Source organism: Aquarana catesbeiana, linkage group LG02, assembly GCF_042186555.1.
Source record: "Aquarana catesbeiana isolate 2022-GZ linkage group LG02, ASM4218655v1, whole genome shotgun sequence".
Taxonomy (NCBI): domain Eukaryota; kingdom Metazoa; phylum Chordata; class Amphibia; order Anura; family Ranidae; genus Aquarana; species Aquarana catesbeiana.
This window is the reverse complement of record NC_133325.1, coordinates 514,959,790-514,985,830: the sequence shown is the minus strand read 5'-3', so window position 1 is coordinate 514,985,830 and position 26,041 is coordinate 514,959,790. Positions and strand designations below refer to the sequence as shown.

Here is a 26,041-nt window from a genome sequence, read left to right as displayed (position 1 = left end):
TCTTCTTCATCTACTGTTAATTTTAAAGAACTCTAAAGGTATTTTTTTCAATCATCCTTAAAACAAAAAGTCATGTTTCTATGAAGTACACCTCTTTGTTTATGGAACCCAGTGTTCCAAGCAGCTTAGGACATGCTGAAAATAGAAGGGAGGCTCCAACTTTGCATTCATTTAAAATGACTCACATGCTTATAGACGTATTCAATTATTCATAGCTGAGTACTTGGTCATACATTGCTTCAATTAATTGTTGTGTTTCTTATGTAAGATTAATTGTCACATGAACATGAAAAAAAATAAATAAAATTTTACCTCTCTCATATAATGCTTACAGAAGTCACAAAAAAAAAAAAAAAAAGAAAGAAAAAACCCTAATCTAAACACATCCTGTGAATCTTTTGCAATACATTTAGAACACTAAACAAAGTTCTTCATTACTCATGGCTTTATGAATTATCAGACTAGACACAGACAAATTTGTCTACTTTCACCCATCGTTACCAGAGAAAGAATAAAATCAAACTTCTGCTATCTGAATTCCTTACTTAATGGTATTAACATGGCCATTAAAAATAAAGTTATAAAAACACTCACAAAAGAACTCATGGACTTATGAAAATGGTTCTAAGGCCAGTTTCACACTGCTGTGCTGCACTACAGGTGTACCTGCAGCTTTTTAATGGCTACAGTAACCTGCAGTTTCCCATATAATTTCTATTATGTTGCATATTTTTGGCACATTTTCAGAAAGCGCACCAAAGATGCAGCATGCAGGACTTTTGATGCTCTTTCAGAAAACACACCAAAAATATGCAACCTAATAGAAAGTCTATGGTTAAGTAAGAAACCTTTTTCCTGGTACCCTAGGTATAAATTAGCCTATAAACCTTGCAGTGTGGGGGTTGATGGGGGCACCTTGTCCTATATGTTTTATTTACTAATAACCCACATGTGAGGAACTCAAAAAAGTTTTACTAAAGTCCAAACATACATTTACAGCCAACCCCTGTGTCGCAGTTTCGATTTACCTCTAGGTGGTCAAAACACAGTAATATCTACAATGCACTGCAATTCACAGATACATATGCTCTGTGTATTACTTGCATTTAAAAAATGCTGTAGTACCTACATTTTGTGCCTTGACAGTGCATTCGTTTTGAATGGGCTAGCTAATGCAACACCCCTCTGTGCAAAAAAAAAAAAAAAAAAAAAAGAATTGTCTGTTGCAGGCACTGTGTGTGTGTTAGCGGATTTAAAAAGCCTTATCATATAATTTTTCTCCAGGTCACAAAACAAACCACTTATGGAGAAGCTTACACTCATGTAAACAAAACCACCAGATCTACAAAAGTGGACCCAGATGGCTCACTCATGGCTGGGTCGAATTAGCATTGTAAAAATGAACGTGTTGCCCAGACTGCTCTTCATGTTCCAAATGATCCCTTACAAGATTCCCCTGGTTTTTTTTAAACTAGTTCAATCTATGATATGCAAATATATTTGGAACCGTAAAAGACCTAGACTTGCTTAAAAGTATCTAATTAAGCCAAAACGGGAAGGAGGTTTAGGGATACCGGACTTTAAACGCTATTATCTTGCAATTATACTAAACCGGATATCAAATTGGAAATATCAGAACTCCAAACTGTGGGTACAGCTGGAAATGGAATTAAGTGGCGTGGACCTGTTTCCTTTAATTTGGATACCTAACAGATTCCGCACAGTAGCTCACACAACATTGCCACTCATTAAATCAACCCTAGCTGCATGCGATTCGTTATGTAAAACAAAAAAGTGGCACTACAACTCTCCGCTTATGAGACTGACTGGTCATGATTACTTCCCACCAGGGAACATGGACCCGAGATTCAGGAATTGGATATCGGATACTCCTCTTTTGCTACACCAAGTGATTACAGACACAGGAATCCTACCTATATCCAGACTAATAACAAAATCTCCGATTTCATTTATGGACCAGTGGAAATATCATCAACTTTCGCAATTTGTTAAATCTCTTCCGCAGCCCCTGCGATCTGAAACAGAGCTGAATCCAATAGAGAGTCTACTTGTTGGGGACCTATCAAACCCGTTTCATACTTTTATCAAGCTCTATTGTCTTTATCTCCTGTTTTACAACAGCCATTTCTTACTAAATGGGAGCAGGAGCTCCAAAGTTAATTATCAGACGGTCAACGTATCACAATACTTCAATTATCACATACTTCGTTCATATCCTCGAAAGTAGCTGAAGCCAACTACAAACTCCTGACGAGGTGGCACTATACACCTGTAGTGCTCCATAAAACTTTTCCATCCAAATCGGAGGTATGCTGGAGGGGATGTGGAAAACAGGGGACCCATGCTCACGTTTGGTGGCTATGTCCCTGTATTAGACCATATTGGTCCACTATTTTGCATTGGATTAAGGAAATACAGGGTAGTGCAGATTCTAATGATCCATGGGTAATACTTTTTCACTGTACGGATGAACCAATAGGATCATATAAAAAGTCTATCACACCTCACCTCCTAAACGCAGCCAAGTTGCTTATCCCAAAATTCTGGAAACAACAAAAAATCCCCATGTTACACCAATGGCTCGTAGAGGTAGATCGTATCTACCATATGGAAAACCGTACGCTCACATTGAGAGACAAATCTGATTTAGCAAATAAAATATGGTCCTGTTGGTTCGCCTTTAAGTTTTCCACAGCATATGCAGAAATGATGTCCCAACGGGGGCAGTAGAATAGAATAAAGTAGATAGAATTGTAAGGATGAATCCTAATATGGCTGCATATCCTGCCTTACCCCCTCCACTCCACACCCTCTTTCTCTCCTATTTTCTTATTCTTTGCTTTTCCTTCACTATCCACTTTACATTATGGTACAGTGCCTTATTGTCGGTTATTTGAAAGTTAAATTACTGAGAAGTATGGATGTCATGGACACCTCAATATTATAGAAATATTGGTCGGTTATGATGTAATGTCCGGTTTTCACCATGATACTTATATTGCGTAACTCAAATGTTTTCATAAATGGTATATGTCAAATGACATGTTATATTTCCAGTATATTAGAGCAGTGGAGATAATGTACCTCTCTCAGCTGTTCCTGTCTTGATACTGTACAATGTTTAAATAACTTCTAATAAAAAATTATTGAACAAAAATGTAAACAAAACCACAGCAATTACTAGATCACCAAATCTTTCTGCTTATGTCACTGGCATCACTGGTGGATTTGTAAGGGAGCAAAGGAGGCAAATACCCTGCCAGAAGGGTCCTCGGACTTCCTTAACCGGTTCCCGACCAGCTCCTGTACATATACGTCGGCAGAATGGCACAGCTGCGCAAAGTAACGTACCTGTACGTTACTTTGAATTTGCCGCCGTGTGTGCGTACGCGCGCCTGCCGCGATCTCCGTGAGTTGGGTCCCGCGGACTCGATCGCCGCCGGCATACCCGCGATCGCCTCACAGAGAGGACGAACGGAGAGATGCCGTTGTAAATAACATCTCCCCGTTCTGCCTAGTGACAGTGTCACTCGATCTCTGCTCCCTGTCATCGGAGCAGAGATCAGTGACGTCACATACACAGCCCATCCCCCCTACAGTTAGAATCACTCCCCTAGGACATACTTAACCCCTCCCCGCCCCCTAGTGGTTAACCCCTTCACTGCCAGTGTCATTTACACAGGAATCAGTGCATTTTTATAGCACTGATTGCTGTATAAATGACAATGGTCCCAAAAATGTGTCAGAAATGTCCAACATGTCCGCCATAACGTCGCAGTAAAAAATAAATAAATAAATAGCTGATCGCCGCAATTACTAGTAAAAGAAAATTATTAATAAAAATGCCATAAAACTATCCCCTATTTTGTAAACGCTATAACTTTTGTGCAAACCAAACGGTTATTGAGATTTTATTTTACCAAAAATATGTAGAAGAATACGTATTGGCCTGAGGAAAAAAAATGTTTTTTTTATATATTTTATGGGGATATTTATTATAGCAAAAAATAATGCGTTTTTTAAAAAAAAATTGCAGCTCTTATTTTGTTTATAGCGTAAAAAATAAAAATCGCAGAGGTGATCAAATACCACCAAAAGAAAGCTCTATTTGTGGGAAAAAAAGAACGTCAATTTTGTTTCAGAGCCACGTCGCACGACCACGCAATTGTCAGTTAAAGCGACGCAGTGCTGAATCGCAAAAAGTGCTCTGGTCAGGAAGGGGGTAAATTCTTCCGGGGCTGAAGCGGTTAAAAAAAAAAAAAATTAAATAAATAAATTATAGAATTTGGTTTGTTATTTTTAAAAATTAACAAAGTGAGTGTGGGTGTCAGGATATGCAACAGTAAAGCCTGACTACAGAAACAAAGAAGAGGATGGGGGCTTCTGGCAGATATTTAACAATTTAAACTTCTCATATATTTTAACTATTCTAAGAGAGGCAAGTGGGTGGGAGAAGGGAAAGGACTGAAAAATGTTGGAAAGTACCAGGCAACAGCTCAACCCCATTGTGTGAGAGTGAAGTTAATGACCAGCATTGGATTTATCACAGTAAGAAAAACATGGGAGAGAAGCTCAGTCCCCCACTTGACCCTAATTGGGTCAAGGGACAAAGCCAACACTCCACGATCTCAAGAATGCAGGGTAACATACCAATCAGTGTAAGACAGGTTCAAAGTAATATTCGACTTATGTAGTCTACCTGATGCTGAGAAAAAAACTGAGGCGAAGAAACATATTAGTGCTTTCCCTTGAGACTTCAGTAGTGTGTTCATTGAGGCAGTTTATTGCAGGATGAAGGGCTTTCCAGGTGTTAATATGGGTCTTCTTTGAGCATGATGGTCACTAGCTGTTGGAGACCAAGGTCACTTAGCAAATTGGCACTGAAAGAATTATTTGAAAACCACGATGACCCATGAAAGACTAATAGGGCGTACACACGGTCGGACTTTGTTCGGACATTCCGACAACAAAATCCTAGGATTTTTTCCGACGGATGTTGGCTCAAACTTGTTTTGCCTACACACGGTCGCACAAAGTTGTCAGAAAATCCGATCGTTTTAAACGCGGTGACGTAAAACATGTACGTCGGGACTATAAACGGGGCAGTGGCCAATAGCTTTCATCTCTTTATTTATTCTGAGCATGCGTGGCACTTTGTCCGTCGGATTTGTGTACACACGATCGGAATTTCCGACAACGGATTTTGTTGTCGGAAAATTTTATCTCCTGCTGTCCAACTTTGTGTGTCGGAAAATCCGATGGAAAATGTCCGATGGCGCCCACACACGGTCGGAATTTCCGACAACACGCTCGGATCGGACATTGTCCATCGGAAAATCCGTCCGTGTGTACAGGGCATTAGTGCTCTGTGCCTACTGGCTGTCAAGAGCACTATTCTCAAGAGGATACAGTGTGATCGGTTTGTTAAAATTTTTTACAGATGCTAAGTGCAGGAAGAAAGACTCTTTATAACTAGGGATGGGTGAATAGTTCGACCCGAGCATGAGTTTGGGCCGAACATTTGCCTGTTCTGCCATTCGCTGATCACCCGAATTTGCAGGGTTTTCGCCCCGACAATCACCCTGCAATGTACTGAGCGCCGCACAGTGCATTCTGTGCCCTGATTGGGCAAAGCTTTAGGGCGCAGTGTAAGCTGGTTGCTAAGGAACGGGCAGGGAAGCCGGCTGCCGCGTACTTAACAGATGAGCAGATGAGTCATCAACTATCAACGGGTTTCTGTGCTGACAGCTGAATAAAAAAAAAAAAAAAAAAAAGTTCTGGGGAAAAAAGCTAGAGTTAGACTTACCGGTAACTTTTTCTAGGTGTCTTCCAGGACAGCCTCTGAGACATAGGGCTCCTCCCTCCGGGACGGAAAACACGTATACCCAATTAGCTTAAAAAGGTGGTCCTCCAGGTCTCCCTCTTCAGTTTAAACAAGAACTACCGGAAGGCTCTGAAAGACATAACACACTAACACAACTTCAGTACATATCTCCAACACCAGTTAAAAGAAAACACCGGGTGGGAAACCAGGCTGTCCTGGAAGACTCCTAGAAAAAGAGTTACAGGTAAGTCTAACTCCGGTTTTCTCCTTTCGTCTTCCAGGACAGCCTCTGAGATGATAAGCAAGAAACTTACTTTGTCAGGGCGGGACCACTGCCTGGAGGACCTATCGTCCAAATGTCTGCTCTTTGTCAGACAATAAATCCAGACGGTAATGTGTAGCAAATGTAGAGTAGCTGGACCATGTTGCAGCCTTGCAGATGACCTCCGGAGAGGCGCCGGTCCTCTCTGCCCATGAAACCGAGACTGACCTGGTGGAATGTGCCTTGACTAATGGTGCTTGTCTACCTTCCAACTTATAGGCTTCTATGATTGCCATTCTTATCCATCTAGCGATGGAAGATTTAGAGGCCCTACAACCCTTGCGGGCCCCCAAAAAATTAACAAAAAGAGTCTGAGTTCCTAAAGCTTCTAGTGACCCCTAAATAAACTAAAAGGCTTCTCTTAACATCTAATAAACTTAAAGATTCCTCCTCATCTGCTTCTGAGGTGAAACGGAAAGTTGGCAGGACAATGTCCTGAGTTCTATGGAACGTAGATGCTACCTTTGGGAGAAAACTGGGATCTGTCTTAAGAACGATCCTATCCTCCCGAATCAACAAAAATGGCTCCCGAATAGAGAGAGCCTGCAAATCACTCACCCTTCTGGCTGACTTGATAGCTATCAGACAAACTGTTTTGAGTACCACCCATTTTAGCATGGATTTCTCCAGGGGTGCGAAGGGACTACCAGTAAGTGCTCTGAGGACCAAGGCTAGATCCCAAGTGGGGCAGGCTGTAACCTTCACTGGCCTGGACCTCGCCAGAGCCTTGAAGAAATTAATAACGAATTGATTTTGCTGAAGTGAGGTCTGCAAGAAAATACTCAAGGAATACTTAGTCTGAACTTTCAATGTACTAACAGAAAGGCCCAGTTCTACACCTGTCTGGAGGAAATCCAGGACTGCCGGAATCCCAGGATGATTCAGCCCCTGCTCTACAAACCAAGAATTAAACCTTTTCCATACCTTGGCATAAAAAGCCCTGGTTACCGGTTTATGGCACTCGAGAAGAGTTCTAATCACTCTCTCTGAAAACCCCTGCGCTCTCAACAGCTGTTCCTCAGATACCATGCCAGGACCAGGAGGGGTAAAAGGAGGACAAATGGCCAGTCTCTTCAAATTGGCAAACCAGGGTCTCTTTGGCCAAATTGGCGCTACTAGGATCAGATCCGTCGATTCTGTCAGAAATCTTTGGAGAACCGCAGCTATCAGCCGCACTGGAGGAAAGGCATAACAGGTTGAACTGCCAAGGATTGGCAAAGGCGTCTATCCCTGTGGCCTGATCCTGTGGGTGGATGGAAAAGAATTGTGCCGCCTTCTTGTTGGCCTCCGAGGCGAGAGGTCCACCTCCGGTTGTCCCCAACACTGTACAATCTCCCTAAAAACATTTATGTTGAGGAACCACTCGTCCTGACACGTGCTGGCGGCTGAGAAAATCTGCCAGCAAATTTTGAGAGCCTTTCTGGTGAATGGCTGACAAAGAGGCTAGATTCACCTCGGCCCAGCACAGAATTTTGTTGGCTATGGTCTGTAGAGCGGAGATCCTTGTGCCTCCCTGTTTGTTCACATATGCGACAGCCGCCGCATTGTCTGTCCTTACCTGTAGGTGCTGTCCACCTATCCGGGACTGGAAAGCGTCTATAGCCCTCAGAATTGCCAGAAGCTCCCTCTGATTTGAGGATCGACTAGCCTCTACTGGTGACCAGGCTCCTTGGGCTAAGGACCCCTCCAGGTGTGCTCCCCATCCCCAAGCACTGGCATCGGTGGTCACCACTATGGCCGCAGGATGGGCCCAGGACAGACCTACTTCCAGATTGTGATGAGCTCGCCACCACTATAAAGCCCTTTTGATTTTTGCTGGTAGGAGCATAGGATGATCTAGGCTTTGTTTTCTGCCATCCCAGAAACGCAGCATGAGATTCTGCAGAGGGCACTGATGAAGTCTTGCCCAAGGAACCGCTGGGAAACAGGACGTCAGACTCAGAACTCTTATCACCTCTTTGATCCTGGCTACCCGATTGGTTTGAAGCTGGGCTACTGTCTGATCCACCTTCAGGATCTTTTCCCTGAGGAGAAACACCTTCATCTCCACTGAAGGGATTTTGTACCCTAAATACAGGACCTCCTGAACCGGGGTCAGCTGAGACTTCTCCTGGTTGATTAGCCACCCGAGAGATAGCAGGAAACTCTGGGCCTCCTGCAAATCTCTCCCTAGTTGATGAAAAGAGGGGGCCACAAAACAGGAGATCGTCCAGGTAGGGGATCACCGTAATGGCCCTGATTCTTAGCGGAGCCAAGGCCTCCGCTAGAACCTTTGTGAAGATTCTCTGTGAAGAGGACAGACCGAAAGGTAGTGCACAGAACTGGAAGTGCAGAACTTCCGAATTTATTCTAACCTCTAGCCTGAGGAATTTTTGAAATTCCTGATGTATAGGGACATGCAGGTAGACATCCCTGAGATCTACCGTGGCCATATAGCATCCTGGAAAGAGGAGTTTGGTTACAGAAAATATTGATTCCATCCTGGATCGCTTGTACTTTACAAACTGGTTCAGGGGACGGAGGTTCAGGATTAGTCTGAACTTCCCTGAAGGTTTTCTCACAACAAACACATGGGAGTATACCCCCTGACCCTGCTCCTTCTTGGGCACCTGTATAAGGACTCTCTGATCCACTAGGTCCCCTAATAATAGGCCCAGAGCTTTAGCTTTTTCCCGGTCTCTGGGTAACCAGATAATTTGAGGGGAGAACTGAATTGAACTCCAGTCTGTAACCGTTCCTTAGAATGTCTAAAATGAACGGACTTGAAGTTGAATTGGTCCATTGTGAGAGGAACTCCCCCAGTCTCCCTCCCACTGGGACACAGGAGTCACTGGGGTTTTGCGGTGGTTTGAGGAGGATTAAATAGGATTCCTCCTCTTCCACGCCCTTTATGGCCCATCCAATGTTTCTTGGCGCGGCCACCCCTCTCTTGCTGGCCCTGTTGTCTGGGGCCTCGAAAAAAAAAACAAACAAAAAAAAAAAAACCATCTGCCCTCGCTTTTCTTCTTTCTCTCAGGAAACGCTTTCTTCCTGTCCTGAGTACGTTCCAGTGCCTCCTGAAGGCCGGGCCCAAACAGGTGGTCACCCAAAAAGGGTAACCCACAAAGCTTAAGTTTTGAGGAGGCATCACCTGTCCAGGCCTTTAGCCATACAGCCCTTCTAGCTGCATTGACTAGTGCGGCTGTCCTAGCGGCTAATTTTACAGACTCGGTGGAGGCACCTGCCAAAAAGCCAATCGCCTTAAAAAGTAAGGGAAATAATTTCAAAAGCTGTTGCCTAGATGTACCAGCCGAAATGTAGGACTGCAATTGCGATAGCTAGCACTCCAGATTTCTGGCCACGCAAGTAGCTGCAAGAGCTGGCTTCAACCCAATTGATGAGGCACCCCAAGCCCTCTTTAGCAGCACGTCCCCCCTTTTATCCATGGGATCCTTGAGCGATCCAAAGTCGTTAAAGTCTAAGTCTGTCTTTTTTGAGACTTTGGCTAAGGGTGCATCCAGCTTAGGAATTTTATTCCATGGATGAGAAGCATCCGTTTGAGGCTACCTGAAAAGATCAGCCTCTTTTCCAGCTGTTCCCACTCCAGGAAAATTAACTCCATTAGAGACTTATGCACGGGAAAAACCCTGGCTTTATGAGCACTAGACCCCTGGTACATCAGGTTGTGCTTTGAGAGTTGGACCTGCTCCTCACGAATTTCTAAAGTGTCATAAATCGCTTTCAATAAATCCCCCACATCATCCAGAGACAATTTATATCTGGACCCTCTGGATGAATCATCCTCCCCCTCCGAGTCGGATGCTGAATCCACGAGAGGAGGCTAGCGATCTAGGTTCCCTCTCCCTATCCCCCTCGGCCTCCTGACTGGGCTCAGATAGGGAAGGCAAACTGGCTGCCCTGGGTAGGGAGGGACCCTGCATCTGGCTGCCCTGGGTAGGGAGGGACCCTGCCTCCTATCCATCATTCCTTTAAATGACTGAAATGTGGACGCAAGCTCGTCTTTAACTGAAGTCAGGATTTTGTGACATTCTGCCACGGAATCATCCTTGACGAGACTACTGACAATCGGGGCATAGTGGCTTCTCCCAATTGGGGCCTAACTTAGTCCCACATACAGCACAGGCAGGCAGCTGTATCTGAGTTCTGTCCTGGGTTTTAACCCGAAAACTAAATAGAGAAGACAAGAGGACAAACTTCCATTAGTATGCCTCCCTGACCCAAACCACCACTGTGCTAGGGTCAGCCTAGGAAGTGCCCAGCCCATCACCTGAGGTTCCCCACCCAGGTAGGGAGTTACTTGGGTCCCAAGAACCCTGAGACCCCCAGTGTAAGAAATTGTCCACCCTCACCACTTTACCTGGGAGGTGCCGGAGCCTACAGAACCGGAGTCTATCGCTTGTGCAGATGTCTCCATGTTCCCTGGTGTTTCGCGCAGCCTTGCCGAGCCTTGTACACTGATCCAGATGCCTGTGTATCCACCGCTGTGCCTCAGAGACCGGAACTATGTCTCACGGTGCCCCCTGATGACGCGGTTCCGCCAGAGGTACATCGTCACTTCCATCTGTCGGAAAGCAGAAGCCCCGCCCCCTACACTGCACGCTGAAGCCGGAAGAGCAACCAAGGTCACCGGCATGGCCGGCCGAGCGTCTCTCGCCCGCCGGCCCAGGAATCACCTCAAGTGCAGGTACGGCGCTGTAGGGGGAAGTGGCTGTAGTCACCCGGGGTTCTGCTCTCTCTGAGTTAACAGCAGCAGTGGGGCTGGCATCGCATTCTTCCCCAGCAGGACAGAGAGGTGCCCAGGCAGAGGAGAGTCAATGCCAGGGGCTCTTCACAGGACAGTCCTGAGACATGGAGCTCCCTTAGTTCCTTAACGTGCTCCTTCCTGTCCAGCAGGAAACAATAACTGAAGAGGGAGGCCTGAAGAACCACCTTTTAAGCTAATTTGGTATACGTGTTTCCTAGGAAGGAAGGAAGGAAGGAAGGAAGGAAGGAAGGAAGGAAGGAAGGAAGGAATTATTTGGAAGGAATTGGACATAAAAGGGGTAAGGGGGTCTAGGTAATGCCCTGGGGGGCATGCATCAAAATTGTGTTTTTAGTTAAAAAAACCATTTTTCAGGAGTAGCGATTTTAAATTTTAATGATGCTTAAAAAGGGGTTGAAAACCCTCGTGTTTTTTCACCTTAATGCATCCTATGCATTAAGGTGAAAAAAAAAACACCTGGCAGTCACCGGCCCCCAGCCCCCCATTTTACTTACCTGAGCCCCTTCATCTCGTCGGCGGGGACACACTGTCCCTCTCTCCACGGGGTCCTAGCTCTTGATTGGATAGATTGATAGTAGCACAGCCATTGGCTCCCGCTGCTGTCAATCAAATATGACGCGGGTGCCGGGGGTGGGGCCGAGCTGGCATTCGTGTCTATGGACGCAAATGCTGGACACGGGAGCGTGCCTGCAAGGTAACCCCCTCGGGAGAACGTACTTTCTAGGGGGTTATCTGATGCGGGGAGGAGCCATGAGAGCCGCCAGGGGGACCCCAGAAGAGGATGTTCAGGGGGGCCACTCTGTGCAAAACAAGCTGCACAGTGGAGGCAAGTATGACATGTTTGTTATTTAAAAAAAAAAAAAAAACGATCCTTTACAATCACTTTAAAGTGCAACAATGAAAATGTTCTTTTAATATCGTGCCTGGGGGCCACCTTAATGTGCCTGTAAAGTGGCACATTTGTAGCCTATACAGAACATGGCATAACTGACATTTCTAAAGAAAAAAAAAAATACCATTTAAAATGACTCACAGTTACAATTGCTGGCACCCGGCTATTAGAAAATAAAGAAAGAAACAGCGTGGAGTTTCCCCAAAACCTATACCGGACCCTTAGCCGAGCATGCAGCCTGGCAAGTTAGGAAAGGGGGGGGGGGGGGGGGGACGAGCGCCCCCCCACATGCTCTCAACACTGGGGGGGTGGGTGCAATATAAGATGGTGCCGTAGGCGGTCGGCTCTTCTTCGCGGGCGATGAGAGGTCAGGGGGAGGCCATCCATTGATGGCCACCCCCTCCCGATCGCTCCCAGCAAATCAAATGCTTCCTCTCCCTCTGTAATGTAAACAGAGGGAGAGGAAGTCATGTCATCCCTTCTCGAGCCGGTCTTTTTGATCCGGCGCCGAGGAGAGAAGACATCCAAGTAAGTGCACCAACACTACACTTACAGTAGAACACGCAGGCACACTTTTCACCCCCCTGTCACCCCCCTGTACCCCCTGTCACTCTGACAACAATAGCAAGTGTTTTTTTTTTTTTTTGCATTGGTGTCAGTTTGTGACAGTTATAAGTGTTAGGGCAGTTAGGTTAGCCCCCTTTAGGTCTAGGGTACCCCCCTTTAGGTCCAGGGTACCCCCCTAACCCCCCTAATAAAGGTTAACCCCGTGATCACCCCCCGTCACCAGTGTCGCTAAGCGATCGTTTTTCTGATCGCTGTATTAGTGACACAGGTGACGCTAGTTTAGGGAGGTAAGTATATAGGTTCGCTGTCAGTGTTTTATAGCGACAGGGACCCCCATATACTACCTGCTAAAGGTTTTAACCCCCTGATTGCCCCCTAGTTAACCCTTTCACCAGCGATCACCGTATAAGTGTTACGGGTGACGCTGGTTAGATAGTTTGTTTTTTGTAGTTTATTATAGTTTATTATAGTTTATTATAGTTTTAGGGCACCCGCCGTTTATTACCTTATAAAGGTTTAACCCCCTAATTGCCCGGCGGTGATAGAAGTTACGTTTTTAGGATCAGATAAGGTCTGCGTCGCCCCAGGCAGCGTCAGTTTAGCGCCAGTACCGCTAAAACCCACGCACGCAGCATACACCTCCCTTAGTGCTATAGTATCTGAACAGATCGATATCTGATCCGATCAGATCTATACTCCCCAGCAGTTTAGGGTTCCCTGAAACGCAGTGTTAGCGGGATCAGCCCAGATACCTGCTAGCACCTGCGTTTTGCTCCTCGGCCCAGCCCAGCCCAGCCCACCCAAGTGCAATATCGATCGATAACTGTCACTTACAAAACACTAAGCACACATAACTGCAGCATTCGCAGAGTCAGGCCTGATCCCTGCGATCGCTAACAGTTTTTTGGTAGCGTTTTCGCTGACAGTCAGGAGCTTTTTTGCCTGTGAGTCTCACTAGTGTACCCCTAAATTTAGAGCCCAAAATGGCAAATCGAAGGTACACTAGTGAAGAGGCCTACAGTTTTCTGAGCATGACAGATAGTGAAGAGGAAGTCACTCATCTGTCAGATTCAGGCTCAGAATACGATCCTGTAGAGGACAGCGGCTCCATGACAGATAGCTCTGAAGACGGAGTTGTGGTCCCTGCTAAGGTCAGACGTACCAGACCCCGAACTTATTCTGTCCTTGAAGTGCAAGAACCGCAGGGCTCTCGTATGGAGCAGAGAAGTACTAGTGCCGCTATTCCTTCTGGTGAACTGGCAAGCACCAGCGGCCTAGTACACCCTGGTCGTACATCCAGCACTGCAGTAACACTTGGTGACGTGGCGAGTCCCATAAGTGCAGTTCAAGATGGCGAGGTGGCAAGCACAAGTAGTGTCCCGCTGCCACCAAGAAGACGAACACAGGCCCGTCGTGCCCATAGTGCCCTTCCTGCTGCATTCGCCAATCCGAATTGGGTACCCACCACTTCTGCAGCACCCGTACTTCCCCCTTTCACTGGCCAACCCGGAATTCAGGTGGAAACAGTTGACTTTACGCCACTGGATTTTTATTCGCTGTTTTTCACCGAAGATCTCTATAGATCTATTGTGGACCAAAGCAATTTGTACGCTGGTCAACACATCGCCACTATTCCCCAGTCCTCCCTTGCCAGAGATTGGAAACCAATTACGGTTTCCGAATTTAAGATCTTTCTGGGCCTTTCCCTCCTCATGGGGTTGAATAAAAAGAGTGAGTTGCGGTCATATTGGTCCACTGACCCAATTTACCATTCGCCCTTGTTCTCTGCCTCCATGGCCAGGGCATGATACGAGCAGATTTTGCGGTTCATGCACTTCAACGACAATGAACTCTGTCGTCCTCGTGGAGACCCTGCATACAATCGGCTCTACAAAATTCGGCCCCTTGTAAACCACTTTAACCAACGTTTTGCAGACTTGTTTACTCCCCATCAAGTTGTCTGCGTTGATGAGTCCCTGGTTAAATTTTCTGGCCGCTTGTCATTCAAACAGTACCTTCCCAGCAAGCTTGACCCCGTATCTGGCACGATGTATAAGCTCTGTGACAGGGCCACAGGCTATACATGTAGTTTTATGGTTTACGAGGGCAAAGATAGTCACGTAGAGCCGACAAACTGCCCTGACTACATAGGAAGCGCTGGCAAGATAGTGTGGGACTTGGTGTCACCCTTATTCGGAAAGGGGTACCACTCGTACGTGGACAATTATTATACGAGCGTGCCACTTTTTAGCCACCTTTTTGATCATCAGTTTGGAGCATGTGGCACCGTGTGACCTAATCGCCGGGGCTTTCCCCAGCGGCTTGTAGATTCCCGTCTTAGGCTGGGGGAGAGAGCCTGCTTGAAGTATAATAACTTGCTCGCTATAAAGTGGAGGGATAAGAAGAATGTTTTCGTTCTCACCTCCCTTCATGCAGACACGATGGTCCAAATTCCTACGGCGACTGGTGTTGTGGAGAAACCCCTCTGTGTCCACGAATATAACCTTAATATGGGAGGGGTGGACCTCAATGACCAGTTGTTGGCGCCGTACCTAATTGCCCGTAAGGCCAGACGCTGGTACAAAAAAGTGTCTGTTTATTTATTTCAATTGGCTTTGCTGAATGCTTATGTGCTATACAGAGCTTCAGGACAGACTGGATCCTTCCTTAAATTCCAGGAAGAGATCGTCAGAGCCCTTCTGTATCCAGACGGTGCTCCACCTCACCATCCCCAACCAAATGCAGTAAGCCGGCTGCATGAGAGGCATTTTCTTTATGCCCTCCCGAGTACCCCTACCCAACGAACCCCCCAAAAAAGATGTCGTGTCTGCAGCAAGCGCGGATTTAGGCGTGACACCCGGTATTATTGTCCCCTCTGTCCTGGCAATCCTGGTCTTTGCATTAGTGAATGTTTTGAACGCTACCATACACTAGTGGAATATTAGCGTAGGGTACAGCACTGCACAGACTAGGACACACTTTCACAGGGTCTCCCAAGATGCTGTCGCATTTTGAGAGACCCAAACCTGGTACCAGTTACAAAAGTTAAAGTTACAAAAAAAAAGTGTAAAAAAAACAAAAAAAAGTAAAAAAAAAAAAAAAAAGAAAAAAAAACACAAAAAAATATATAAAATAAAAAACACAAAAATAGTTGTTGTTTTATTGTTCTCTCTCTATTCTCTCTCTATTGTTCTGCATTCTATACTGCAATGTTTTATTGTTATGTTTTTATCATGTTTGCTTTATAGGTATGCAATTTTTTTATACTTTGTTTTTTTATTGTTAACCACTTTTTTGTTTTCAGGTACGCCATTCAGCTGCAGAGCGGATTTATTTATCTTGACAGCAACAGCGTTTGCTCCCACGATACATAAAGCCGTGACTCCAGCGCTGTCGGAGGTGATTTCACCACCACAGTTACATACTTCAGCATATATGCCGAAGCGTGGGGGCAGCAGTGGGTGGAGGAGCGATTTGCTCCTGCCTTTTGCGGGAGGATGCCCCCATGCTTCGGCATATATATATTTTAGGTAGGCACAGGTTGCGTTAAATGTTTTATTTTTTACTATGTTTTTTTGTATTTTGCTTTGCAGGTATGGTAAGTATTACTGTTATACTGTAATGTTACTTTGTTTTTTTGTTAACCATCATTTGCTTAGCAGGTACGCCATTCAGGTGCAGCACGGATTTATTTATCTTGACAGCAACAGCGTTTGCTCCCACGATACATAAAGCCGTGACTCCAGCGCTGTCGGAGGTGATTTCACCACCACAGTTACATACTTCAGCATATATGCCGAAGCATGGGGGCAGCAGTGGGTGGAGGAGCGATTTGCTCCTGCCTTTTGCGGGAGGATGCCCCCATGCTTCGGCATATATATACGGTGCATGTATGCCCATCATTAGAAGTGGGTGGATGAAGGGAGGTATTCTAATGGTGGGCATACCCACCGATCAATATCTTTTTTTCGTTCAGCCCACAGGCTGCATGAAAAAAAAGTTTACAATGTATGCCCAACAAGGACCAGCAACGTACTGGTATGTTGCTGGACTTTGAGTGGTTATACCAGAATGATGCCTGCAGGTTTAGGTATCATCTTGGTATCATTCTTTTCAGCCAGTGGTCGGCTTTCATGTAAAAGCAATCCTAGCGGCTAATTAGCCTCTAGACTGCTTTTACAAGCAGTGGGAGGGAATGCCCCCCCACCACCGTCTTCCATGTTTTTCTCTGGCTCTCCTGTCCCAACAGGGAACTTGAGAATGCAGCCGGTGATTCAGCCAGCTGACCATAGAGCTGATCAGAGACCAGAATGGCTCCAAACATCTCTATGGCCTAAGAAACCGGAAGCTACGAGCATTTCATGACTTAGATTTCGCCGGATGTAAACAGCGCCATTGGGAAATTGGGAAAGCATTTTATCACACCGATCTTGGTGTGGTCAGATGCTTTGAGGGCAGAGGAGAGATCTAGGGTCTAATAGACCCCAATTTTTTCTAAAGAGTGTACCTGTCACTACCTATTGCTATCATAGGGGATATTTACATTCCCTGAGATAATAAAAATGATTTAAAAAAAAATAAAAATGAAAGGAACAGTTTAAAAATAAGCGTCGGTCTGGCGTCAAATGTAAACAGCAATTGCACCATGCATGTGAGGTATCACCGCGAAGGTCAGATCGAGGGCAGTAATTTTAGCAGTAGACCTCCTCTGTAAATCTAATGTGGTAACCTGTAAAGGCTTTTAAAAATGTATTTAGTTTGTCGCCACTGCACGTTTGTGCGCAATTTTAAAGCATGTCATGTTTGGTATCCATGTACTCGGCCTAAGATCATCTTTTTTATTTCATCAAACATTTTGACAAAATAGTGTGTTTTAGTGTATTAAAATTTTAAAAAGTGTGTTTTTTCCCCAAAAAATGCGTTTGAAAAATCGCTGCGCAAATACTGTGTGAAAAAAAAAAATTAAACACCCACCATTTTAATCTGTAGGGCATTTGCTTTAAAAAAATATATAATGTTTGGGGGTTCAAAGTAATTTTTTTGCAAAAAAAAATAATTTTTACATGTAAACAAAAAGTGTCAGAAAGGGCTTTGTCTTCAAGTGGTTAGAAGAGTGGGTGATGTGTGACATAAGCTTCTAAATGTTGTGCATAAAATGCCAGGATAGTTCAAAAACCCCCCAAATGACCCCATTTTGGAAAGTAGACACCCCAAGCTATTTGCTGAGAGGCATGTCGAGTCCATGGAATATTTTATATTGTGACACAAGTTGCGGGAAAAAGACAAATTATTTATTTATTTATTTATTTTTTTGCACAAAGTTGTCACTAAATGATATATTGCTCAAACATGCCATGGGAATATGTGAAATTACACCCCAAAATACATTCTGTTGCTTCTCCTGAGTACGGGGATACCACATGTGTGAGACTTTTTGGGAGCCTAGCCGCGTACGGGACCCCGAAAACCAAGCCCCGCCTTCAGGCTTTCTAAGGGCGTAAATTTTTGATTTCACTCTTCACTGCCTATCACAGTTTCGGAGGCCATGGAATGCCCAGATGGCACAAACCCCCCCCAAATGACCCCATTTTGGAAAATAGACACCCAAAGCTATTTGCTGAGAGGTATAGTGAGTATTTTGCAGACCTCACTTTTTGTCACAAACTTTTGAAAATTGAAAAAAGAAAAAAAAAAATATGTTTTTCTTGTCTTTCTTCATTTTCAAAAACAAATGAGAGCTGCAAAATACTCACCATGCCTCTCAGCAAATAGCTTGGGGTGTCTACTTTCCAAAATGGGGTCATTTGGGGGGGTTTTGTGCCATCTTGGCATTTTATGGCCTTCAAAACTGTGATAGGTAGTGAGGAGTGAAATCAAAAATTTATGCCCTTAGAAATCCTGAAGGCGGTGCTCGATTTTCGGGGCCCCGTATGCGGCTAGGCTCCCAAAAAGTCCCACACATGTGGTATCCCCGTACTCAGGAGAAGCAGCTGAATGTATTTTGGGGTGCAATTCCACATATGCCCATGGCCTGTGTGAGCAATATATCATTTAGTGGAAACTTTTTGTAAATTTTTTTTTTTTTTTTTTTTTTTTTTTTTTGTCATTATTCAATCACCTGGGACAAAAAAAATAAATATTCAATGGGTTCAACATGCCTCTCAGCAATTTTCTTGGGGTGTCTACTTTCCAAAATGGGGTCATTTGGGGGGGGGGGTTTGTACTGCCCTGCCATTTTAGCACCTCAAGAAATGACATAGGCAGTCATAAACAAAAGCTGTGTAAATTCCAGAAAATGTACCCTAGTTTGTAGACGCTATAACTTTTGCACAAACCAATAAATATACGCTTATTGACATTTTTTTTACCAAAGACATGTGGCCGAATACATTTTGGCCTAAATGTATGACTAAAATTGAGATTATTGGATTTTTTTTATAACAAAAAGTAGAAAATATCATTTTTTTTCAAAATTTTCGGTCTTTTTCCGTTTATAGCGCAAAAAATAAAAATGGCAGAGGTGATCAAATACCATCAAAAGAAAGCTCTATTTGTGGGAAGAAAAGGACGCAAATTTCGTTTGGGTACAGCATTGCATGACCGCGCAATTAGCAGTTAAAGCGACGCAGTGCCAAATTGTAAAAAGTGCTCTGGTCAGGAAGGGGGTAAATCCTTCCGGGGCTGAAGTGGTTAAAAACCGATGAATTATCAGTTGTCAATAAGTTTCCCCGCTGACAGCTGAATAAAAAAAAAAAAAAAAAAAAAAAAAAAAAAAGGGGGGCATGGGGCTTATCAGAATCTGGAAGCCCGCCCCGTTAACAAGGCCACTGGATCCCCCCCCCCCCCATGTGAATGGGTATGGGTACATAGTACCCATACCCATTCATCACAAAAGTGTCAAAAAAAAAAAAAAAAAAAAAAGACAGTTTGACAAATCCTTTATTAAGGTGTCCCTCAATGTAAATCCACCGTCAATTACGACACCCGACCGAACTGAAAAATAGAAAAAGCAAAAACAAAAGCGCTGCCGCCTTCTGGGAGGCCTCCTGCTGACTGTATTTTAATCGATACATTTAATTGATACATACCCCACAGGGCAGTACCCAGACCCCTTTTATGGCCAATTACTTGCATATAAACCTTCAAAATGGGCACTTTATTTTTCCTGTTCGGTTCCCATAGACTTCAATGGGGCTCGCTGTTCGGGATAGGACATTTCCCCTGTTCAGGAGTTCTGCTACAAACAGAACAGGGGGGTTCCCTATTTATAACTAATTTGTAGTGTGTTGCATAACTGATATATGACTTGCCAGTTCCAATTACCTGTGTAATGTGTATTTTTACACATGGAGTAAATAAATAAAAACACACAAACAAAAAACACAGAAAAGTGTCTTCTCTGGAACCTAAATTATATTTTTTTGAACAAGATCTTAAAAAAAAAAAAAAAATTTGCATTGACACATGTCCTCCAGGGCAGTACCGGGCCCTCATACCCTTTTTATGGCCAATAAAGTTCATATAAGCCTTCAAAATGGGGACACTTGATTTTTCAGATTCAGGTCCCGTAGACTTCAATGGGGTCCAGGGTTCGGGTCTTAACTTTTGCAATGTTCGAGAGTCCTGGTGCGAACCGCGTGTAATTTCTATGTTGAGGGGCCCCTGAACTTGAAGTGCCGAAGTGCCGAAGTGCTTCTTGTTCCTTAAAAACAAAAGGTCCTTCAGCTCCCTTATCAATTCTGCAGCTCTTCTCTGAGCTCTCTCCAGTTCAAGGATATCCTTACTGAGATTGGTGACCCAAAATGAACTGCATACTCAAGAGAAGGGCCAACCAGTGTTTTGGAGAGTGGTAGAATTATAGATCTATCCTTTAAATAAATACCCTTTAAATGCGTGAGTATTCTGCTAGATTAGTTACAGTAGCTACAACTTGGCAGTGCATGCCATTTCCAAATCTGGTCTACAAGCACACCCAAATCTTTTTCAATCACATATTTTCCCAGTGGAGCTACTCCTAATAGAGTATCTTGCATACATATTTTAGTACCCAAGTGCATAACCTTACATTTTCAACTTTGAACCGGTCTTTTTTTTCAAATGGGCATCAACATAGCAGGTCTGCAAAAGTTCTTGTTTATCCAATTCATTGTATGGCTAGCAGTAGTTAGTCACATTGAGTTTGAGTTGCTCTATAACGTTGAGGACATTTGCTAGTTTATCAAAGCTACTTCAATTCTGATATAAACTCAGTGGCATTTTCTTGACCCTCCGAACTGAAGACGTGGCTTAGATAAAACTACAAAACCGCTTTAACAAAATCAGTCCAGTTGAATGTGACTAACTACGCCTGGAAAAAAAAAAAAAAAAAAAAAAAAAAAAAAAGGGGGTTTTCTTTTATGATAAGAATCAGATTTGGGTGCTGCAGTAGTACGTAATCCAAGTTGATTGTTGGGGGGGGGGAGTTTACAGCCAAATCCAAACATGTCAGACTACACCGTCACCAAGGCATCCATTAAAAAAAAAAATCCTACATCATTGTGTAATGCTTCAGAGGCATCTCCGAATCACGTTAAAGGATTTGCGCATCTTGCCTTCAAAAACTCATAAATTAGACTGTCTCCTTGCTTTATTTGCATTTGTACATGTCCCCTATGACAATGCCTAGCTTCCCATGCCTTTGACAAAAGTTTGCCCATGCATTTGACAAAATGGGTCTGGAAGACGGATCTGTGTGTTGTTCCAGGCAGCCCATCCCCCATACAGTAAGAACACACAGTGAGGGAACACATTTAACCCCTTGATCGCCCCTGATGTTAACCCCTTCCCTGCCAGTGCCATTAGTACAATGTCAGTGCATATTTTTAGCACTGATCACTGTAATAAAGTCACTGGTTCATTAAAAAAAAAAAAAAAAAAGTGTCAAAAATGTCAGCCCCACTAAAAACTGCCATTACAAGTTAAATATAATATATACACATACAAACATGTAATAAAAAATAAATTATATATATATAATTTATTTTTTATTACATGTTTGTATGTGTATATATATATATATATATATATATATATATATATATATATATATATATATATATATATATATATATATATATATATATATATATATATATATATATATACACACACACACACATAGTATCTCACAAGAGTGAGTACACCCCTCACATTTTTGTAAATATTTTATTATATCTTTTCATGTGACAAGAAATTACACTTTGCTACAATGTAAAGTAGTGAGTGTACAGCTTGTATAACAGTGTACATTTGCTGTCCCCTCAAAATAACTCAACACACAGCCATTAATGTCTAAACTGCTGGCAACAAAAGCAAGTACACCCCTAAGTGGAAATGTCCACATTGGGCCCAATTAGCCATTTACCCTTCCGGTGTCATGTGACTCATTAGTGTTACAAGGTCTCGAGTGTGAATGGGGAGCAGGCGTGTTAAATTTTGTGTTATCGCTCTCACTCTGTCATACTGGTCACTAGAAGTTCAACATGGTACCTCATGGCAAAAAACTGAGGCTCTAAAAAAAAAAAAAAAAAGAATTGCTTTACATAGAGATGGCCTAGGTTATAAGAAGATTGCCAAGACCCTGAAACTGAGCTGCAACATGGTGACCAAGACCATACAGTAGTTTAACAGGACAGGTTCCACTCAGAACAGGCCTCGCCAAGGTTGACCAAAGAAGTTGAGTGCACGTGCTCAGTGTCAAATCCAGAGGTTGTCCTTGGGAAATAGATGTATGAGTGCTACCAGCATTGCTGCAGAGGTTGAAGGGGTGGGGGGGCCAGCCTGTCAGGTTTTAGACCATACGCCGCACACTGCATCAAATTGGTCTGCGTGGCTGTTGTCCCAGAAGGAAGCCTCTTCTAAAGATGATGCACAAGAAAGCCTGCAAACAGTTTGTTGAAGACAAGCAGACTAAAGGCATGGATTACTGCAACCATGTCCTGTGCTCTGATGAGACCAAGATAAACCTATTTGGTTCAGATGGTGTCAAGCATGTGTGGCGGCAACCAGGTGGAGAGTACAAAGTGTGTCTTGCTTACGGTCAAGCATGGTGGTGGGAGTGTCTGGTCTGGGGCTTCACGAGTGCTGCCAGCACTGGGGAGCTACAGTTCATTGAGGGAACCATGAATGCCAACATGTACTGTGACATACTGAAGCAGAGAAGATCCCCTCCCTTCAGAGACTGGGCTGTAGGGCAGTATTCCAACATGATAGCGACCCCAAACACACCTCCAAGATGACCACTGCCTTGCTAAAGAAGCTGAGAGGTGATGGACTGGTCAAGCATGTCTCCAGACCTAAACCCTATTTAGCATCTGTGGGGCATCCTCAAACAGAAGGTAGAGAAGCGCAAGGTCTCTAAAAACCACCAGCTCCATGATATCGTCATGGAGGAGTGGAAGAGGACTCCAGTGGCAACCTAGTTCTGGTGAACTCCATGTCCCAGAGGGTTAAGGCAGTGCTGGAAAATAATGGTGGCCACACAAAATATTGACACTTTGGGCCCAATTTGGACATTTTCACTTAGGGTTGTACTTACTTTTGTTGCCAGCGGTTTACACATTTAGACATTAATGGCTGTGTGTTGAGTTATTTTGAGAGGCCAGCAAAATTACAGTTGTACACTCACTACTTTACATTGTAGCAAAGTGTCAATTCTTCAGTGTTGTCATATGAAAAGATATAATAAAATAGTTACAAAAATATGAGGGGTGTACTCACTTTTGTGAGATACTGTGTGTATATATATATATATATATATGTTTATATTTACACCATAAATCTATCCCCTATTGTGTAGACGGTATAACTTTTGCGCAAACCAATCAATATACACTTTGTTTCGTTTTTTTTTTACCAAAAATATGTAGCAGAATACAAATTGGCCTAAATTGATGAATCATTAGATTTTTTTTTTTTTAATTATTGGGTGTGTGTTTTATAGCAGAAAAAAAAAGGTGTTTTTTTGGTCAGTCTTTTATTGTTTTTAGCGCAAAACCTAAAAACCGGAGAGGTGATCAAATACCACCCAAAGAAAGCTCTATTTGTGGGGGGGGTGGGGGGTGGGGAAGGATGATTTTGTTTGGGTACGTCGCACGACCATGCAATTGTCAGTTAAAGCGACGCAGTGCCGTATTGCAAAAAAATTGCCTGGTCAGGAAGTGGTTAATCTTACTTAGAACCTAGAATAGCAAAGGGAAGATCATTTACTTAAATCCAAATTAATGTTATTAAGCAAAGGGAGGTAGTTATATCAAAATAGATTATTAAGATTAGATGTGTGATAGATACCTAGATACTTTAACGTAGATGGTTGCCATGCAAAGGGAAATAATGATTTTAAAATCTCTGCTTCTGACATTAGTATAGATATATTTAATATTTCAGATTTATTCATCTTCATTTTAAAATTAGATATAGGATTGAAATTCTCTTAACGTCAGCATATTTGGTAGAGTAATCCTTGGTTGTTATACATAAAATAACATATCGGTATATGCAGCCAATTTGTGTTCCATTCCCTTTATTTTTACACCATGTATGTTTGGATTTAACCACACCATCGAAAGAAAAGGTTCTAAAGAAAGAGAATGAAATTAGTGACAATGGGCAGCCTTGGCATGTGTCATTTTTAAGTGTAAAATTATCGCTTAATAGGCAGTTTACTTTAATTCGGGAGGTTGGTTGTACATATAAAGATGCAGTTTGATGGAAACTTCAAAAGTTCACATCAAATAATCCCAGTCCTCCCTGTCAAATGCTTTTTTAGCGTTGGTTGAAAGTAACAGGGTGGGGTGGGAACTGCCCCTGAGAAAAGAGATGATAGACAGAGTTTGTAAAGAATTGTCCCTATGTTCACGGCCAGGGACAAAACCTATCTGGTCTGGTCCTATCCAGTGCGGGATCCGAGGGAGTAGTCTAGTAGCCAAGACTTTCGTGTACCACTTTACATTAAGTATTACGTTACGAAACGAAAACTTCCACAGCTACATAAATCTTTACCTGACTTGGGCAACACAGATATATGTGCGGCAAGTGATTCAGATTGAAAGCCCTCTGATCCCACAATGGAGTTGGCATAGGAAGTCAGGTCTGGGAGAGAATTTCTTTAAATCTTTTATAATAGGAAATGATATAATCCGGTCCAGGTGATTTACCCAACGGTGTCGATTTTAAAGCTGTATAGAATTCTTCTTCCGTAATCTCAACCTCCAGCTTTTGAAGGGACTGAGTAAAAGTTTGGGGAGCTGTGCCTATTGCAAATAATTTAGAATTTTCCTAGGTTTTTCCTTTTTGGACTCAGGAGTTAGCCCTCAAGTACAGATCTGCAAAAAAATAGCATAAGGTCTGTGCAATAGGAGGGAACGTGTGCACAAACTCCCCAGAATGGGATTTAATCTTAGAAATAAAAGTAGCCATTTTCTTTTCTTGTAATAAAGAGGCCAATATTTTACCTGGGTTATCTCCCCATTAGTATCATCTCTGGGACACAAGCTAAGAGCGCTTTTTGAAAAACAATTTGAGTAGTAATTTAACCACTTCAGCCCCAGAAGGTTTTACCCCCTTAATGACCAGGCCATTTTTTTGCGATACAGCACTGCGATAATTTGACAATTGCGCAAGCGTGCAATGGTGTACCCAAATAAAATAGATGTCCTCTTTTTCCCCACAAATAGAGCTTTCTTTTGGTGGTATTTGATCACCTCTGTAGTTTTCTATTTTTTGCGCTATAAACAAAAGAAGAACGACAATTTTGAAAAAATATATATATATTTCTGCTATAATACATATCCAATAAAAAAAAAATATCTAATTTCTTCATCAATTTAGGCCAATATGTACCCTGCTACATATTTTTGGTAAAAAATTCCCAATAACGCATATATTGATTGGTTTGCGCAAAAGTTATAGCATCTACAAAATAGGAGATATTTTTTATTTTTTATTTTACTTGTAATGACGGTGATCAGCGATTTTTAGCGGGACTGCGACATTGCGGCAGACAGATCGGACACCTAGCTTACACTTTTGACACTGTTTTGGGAACCAGTGACATCATTACAGTGATCAGTGCTAAAAATATACACTGACACTGTATAAATGACAGGGAAGGGGTTAATGTCATTGGCGAGCAAAAGGTTAACTGAGGGGGATGGGCTCACTGCATGGACACTCTGATCCATGTTCCCGATTAGCAGGAACACTAGATCAGACTGTCAATGCTTTTGCTGCAGTTTGCAGGCGGCTGGCGGGAAGAGATTCGGGACAGATGGGTAGCCTCCACGGTGTCTCTGGGCTACAAACTAGAGTTATATAGGGGAGAAACTCACCTTGTAATTAGGGTTACCAGTGTCCAATCACCTGAAGGTACTATCTAACCCACCAAGTAATTACCAAGCCTCTGTGTCCCGTGATGTATAACCAAGAAAAGGATTTTACAGGTAAGCTGTATTTAAAAATCCTATTTTGCCAAACTCCATATTTATGAATAGGTTAAAATTTAAAAGGGTCCCAACAGTGAATCTAAGACCAGGTTAATTAGGGAGACGTCTTGGTCCAAGGGACAAGCTTGATGCCTGTACAAATTCTAGATGATCGTACTCAAAAGGGGACAGC

The 26,041-nt window shown here is 43.2% G+C and overlaps 1 protein-coding gene across 1 annotated transcript in view; it reads right to left on the bottom strand.

Moving 5' to 3' along the window:
* Positions 1 to 26,041, bottom strand: part of LG02H1orf116 (linkage group 02 C1orf116 homolog) — a 125,261-nt gene that overhangs the window by 6,599 nt on the left and 92,621 nt on the right. The window lies entirely within an intron of this gene.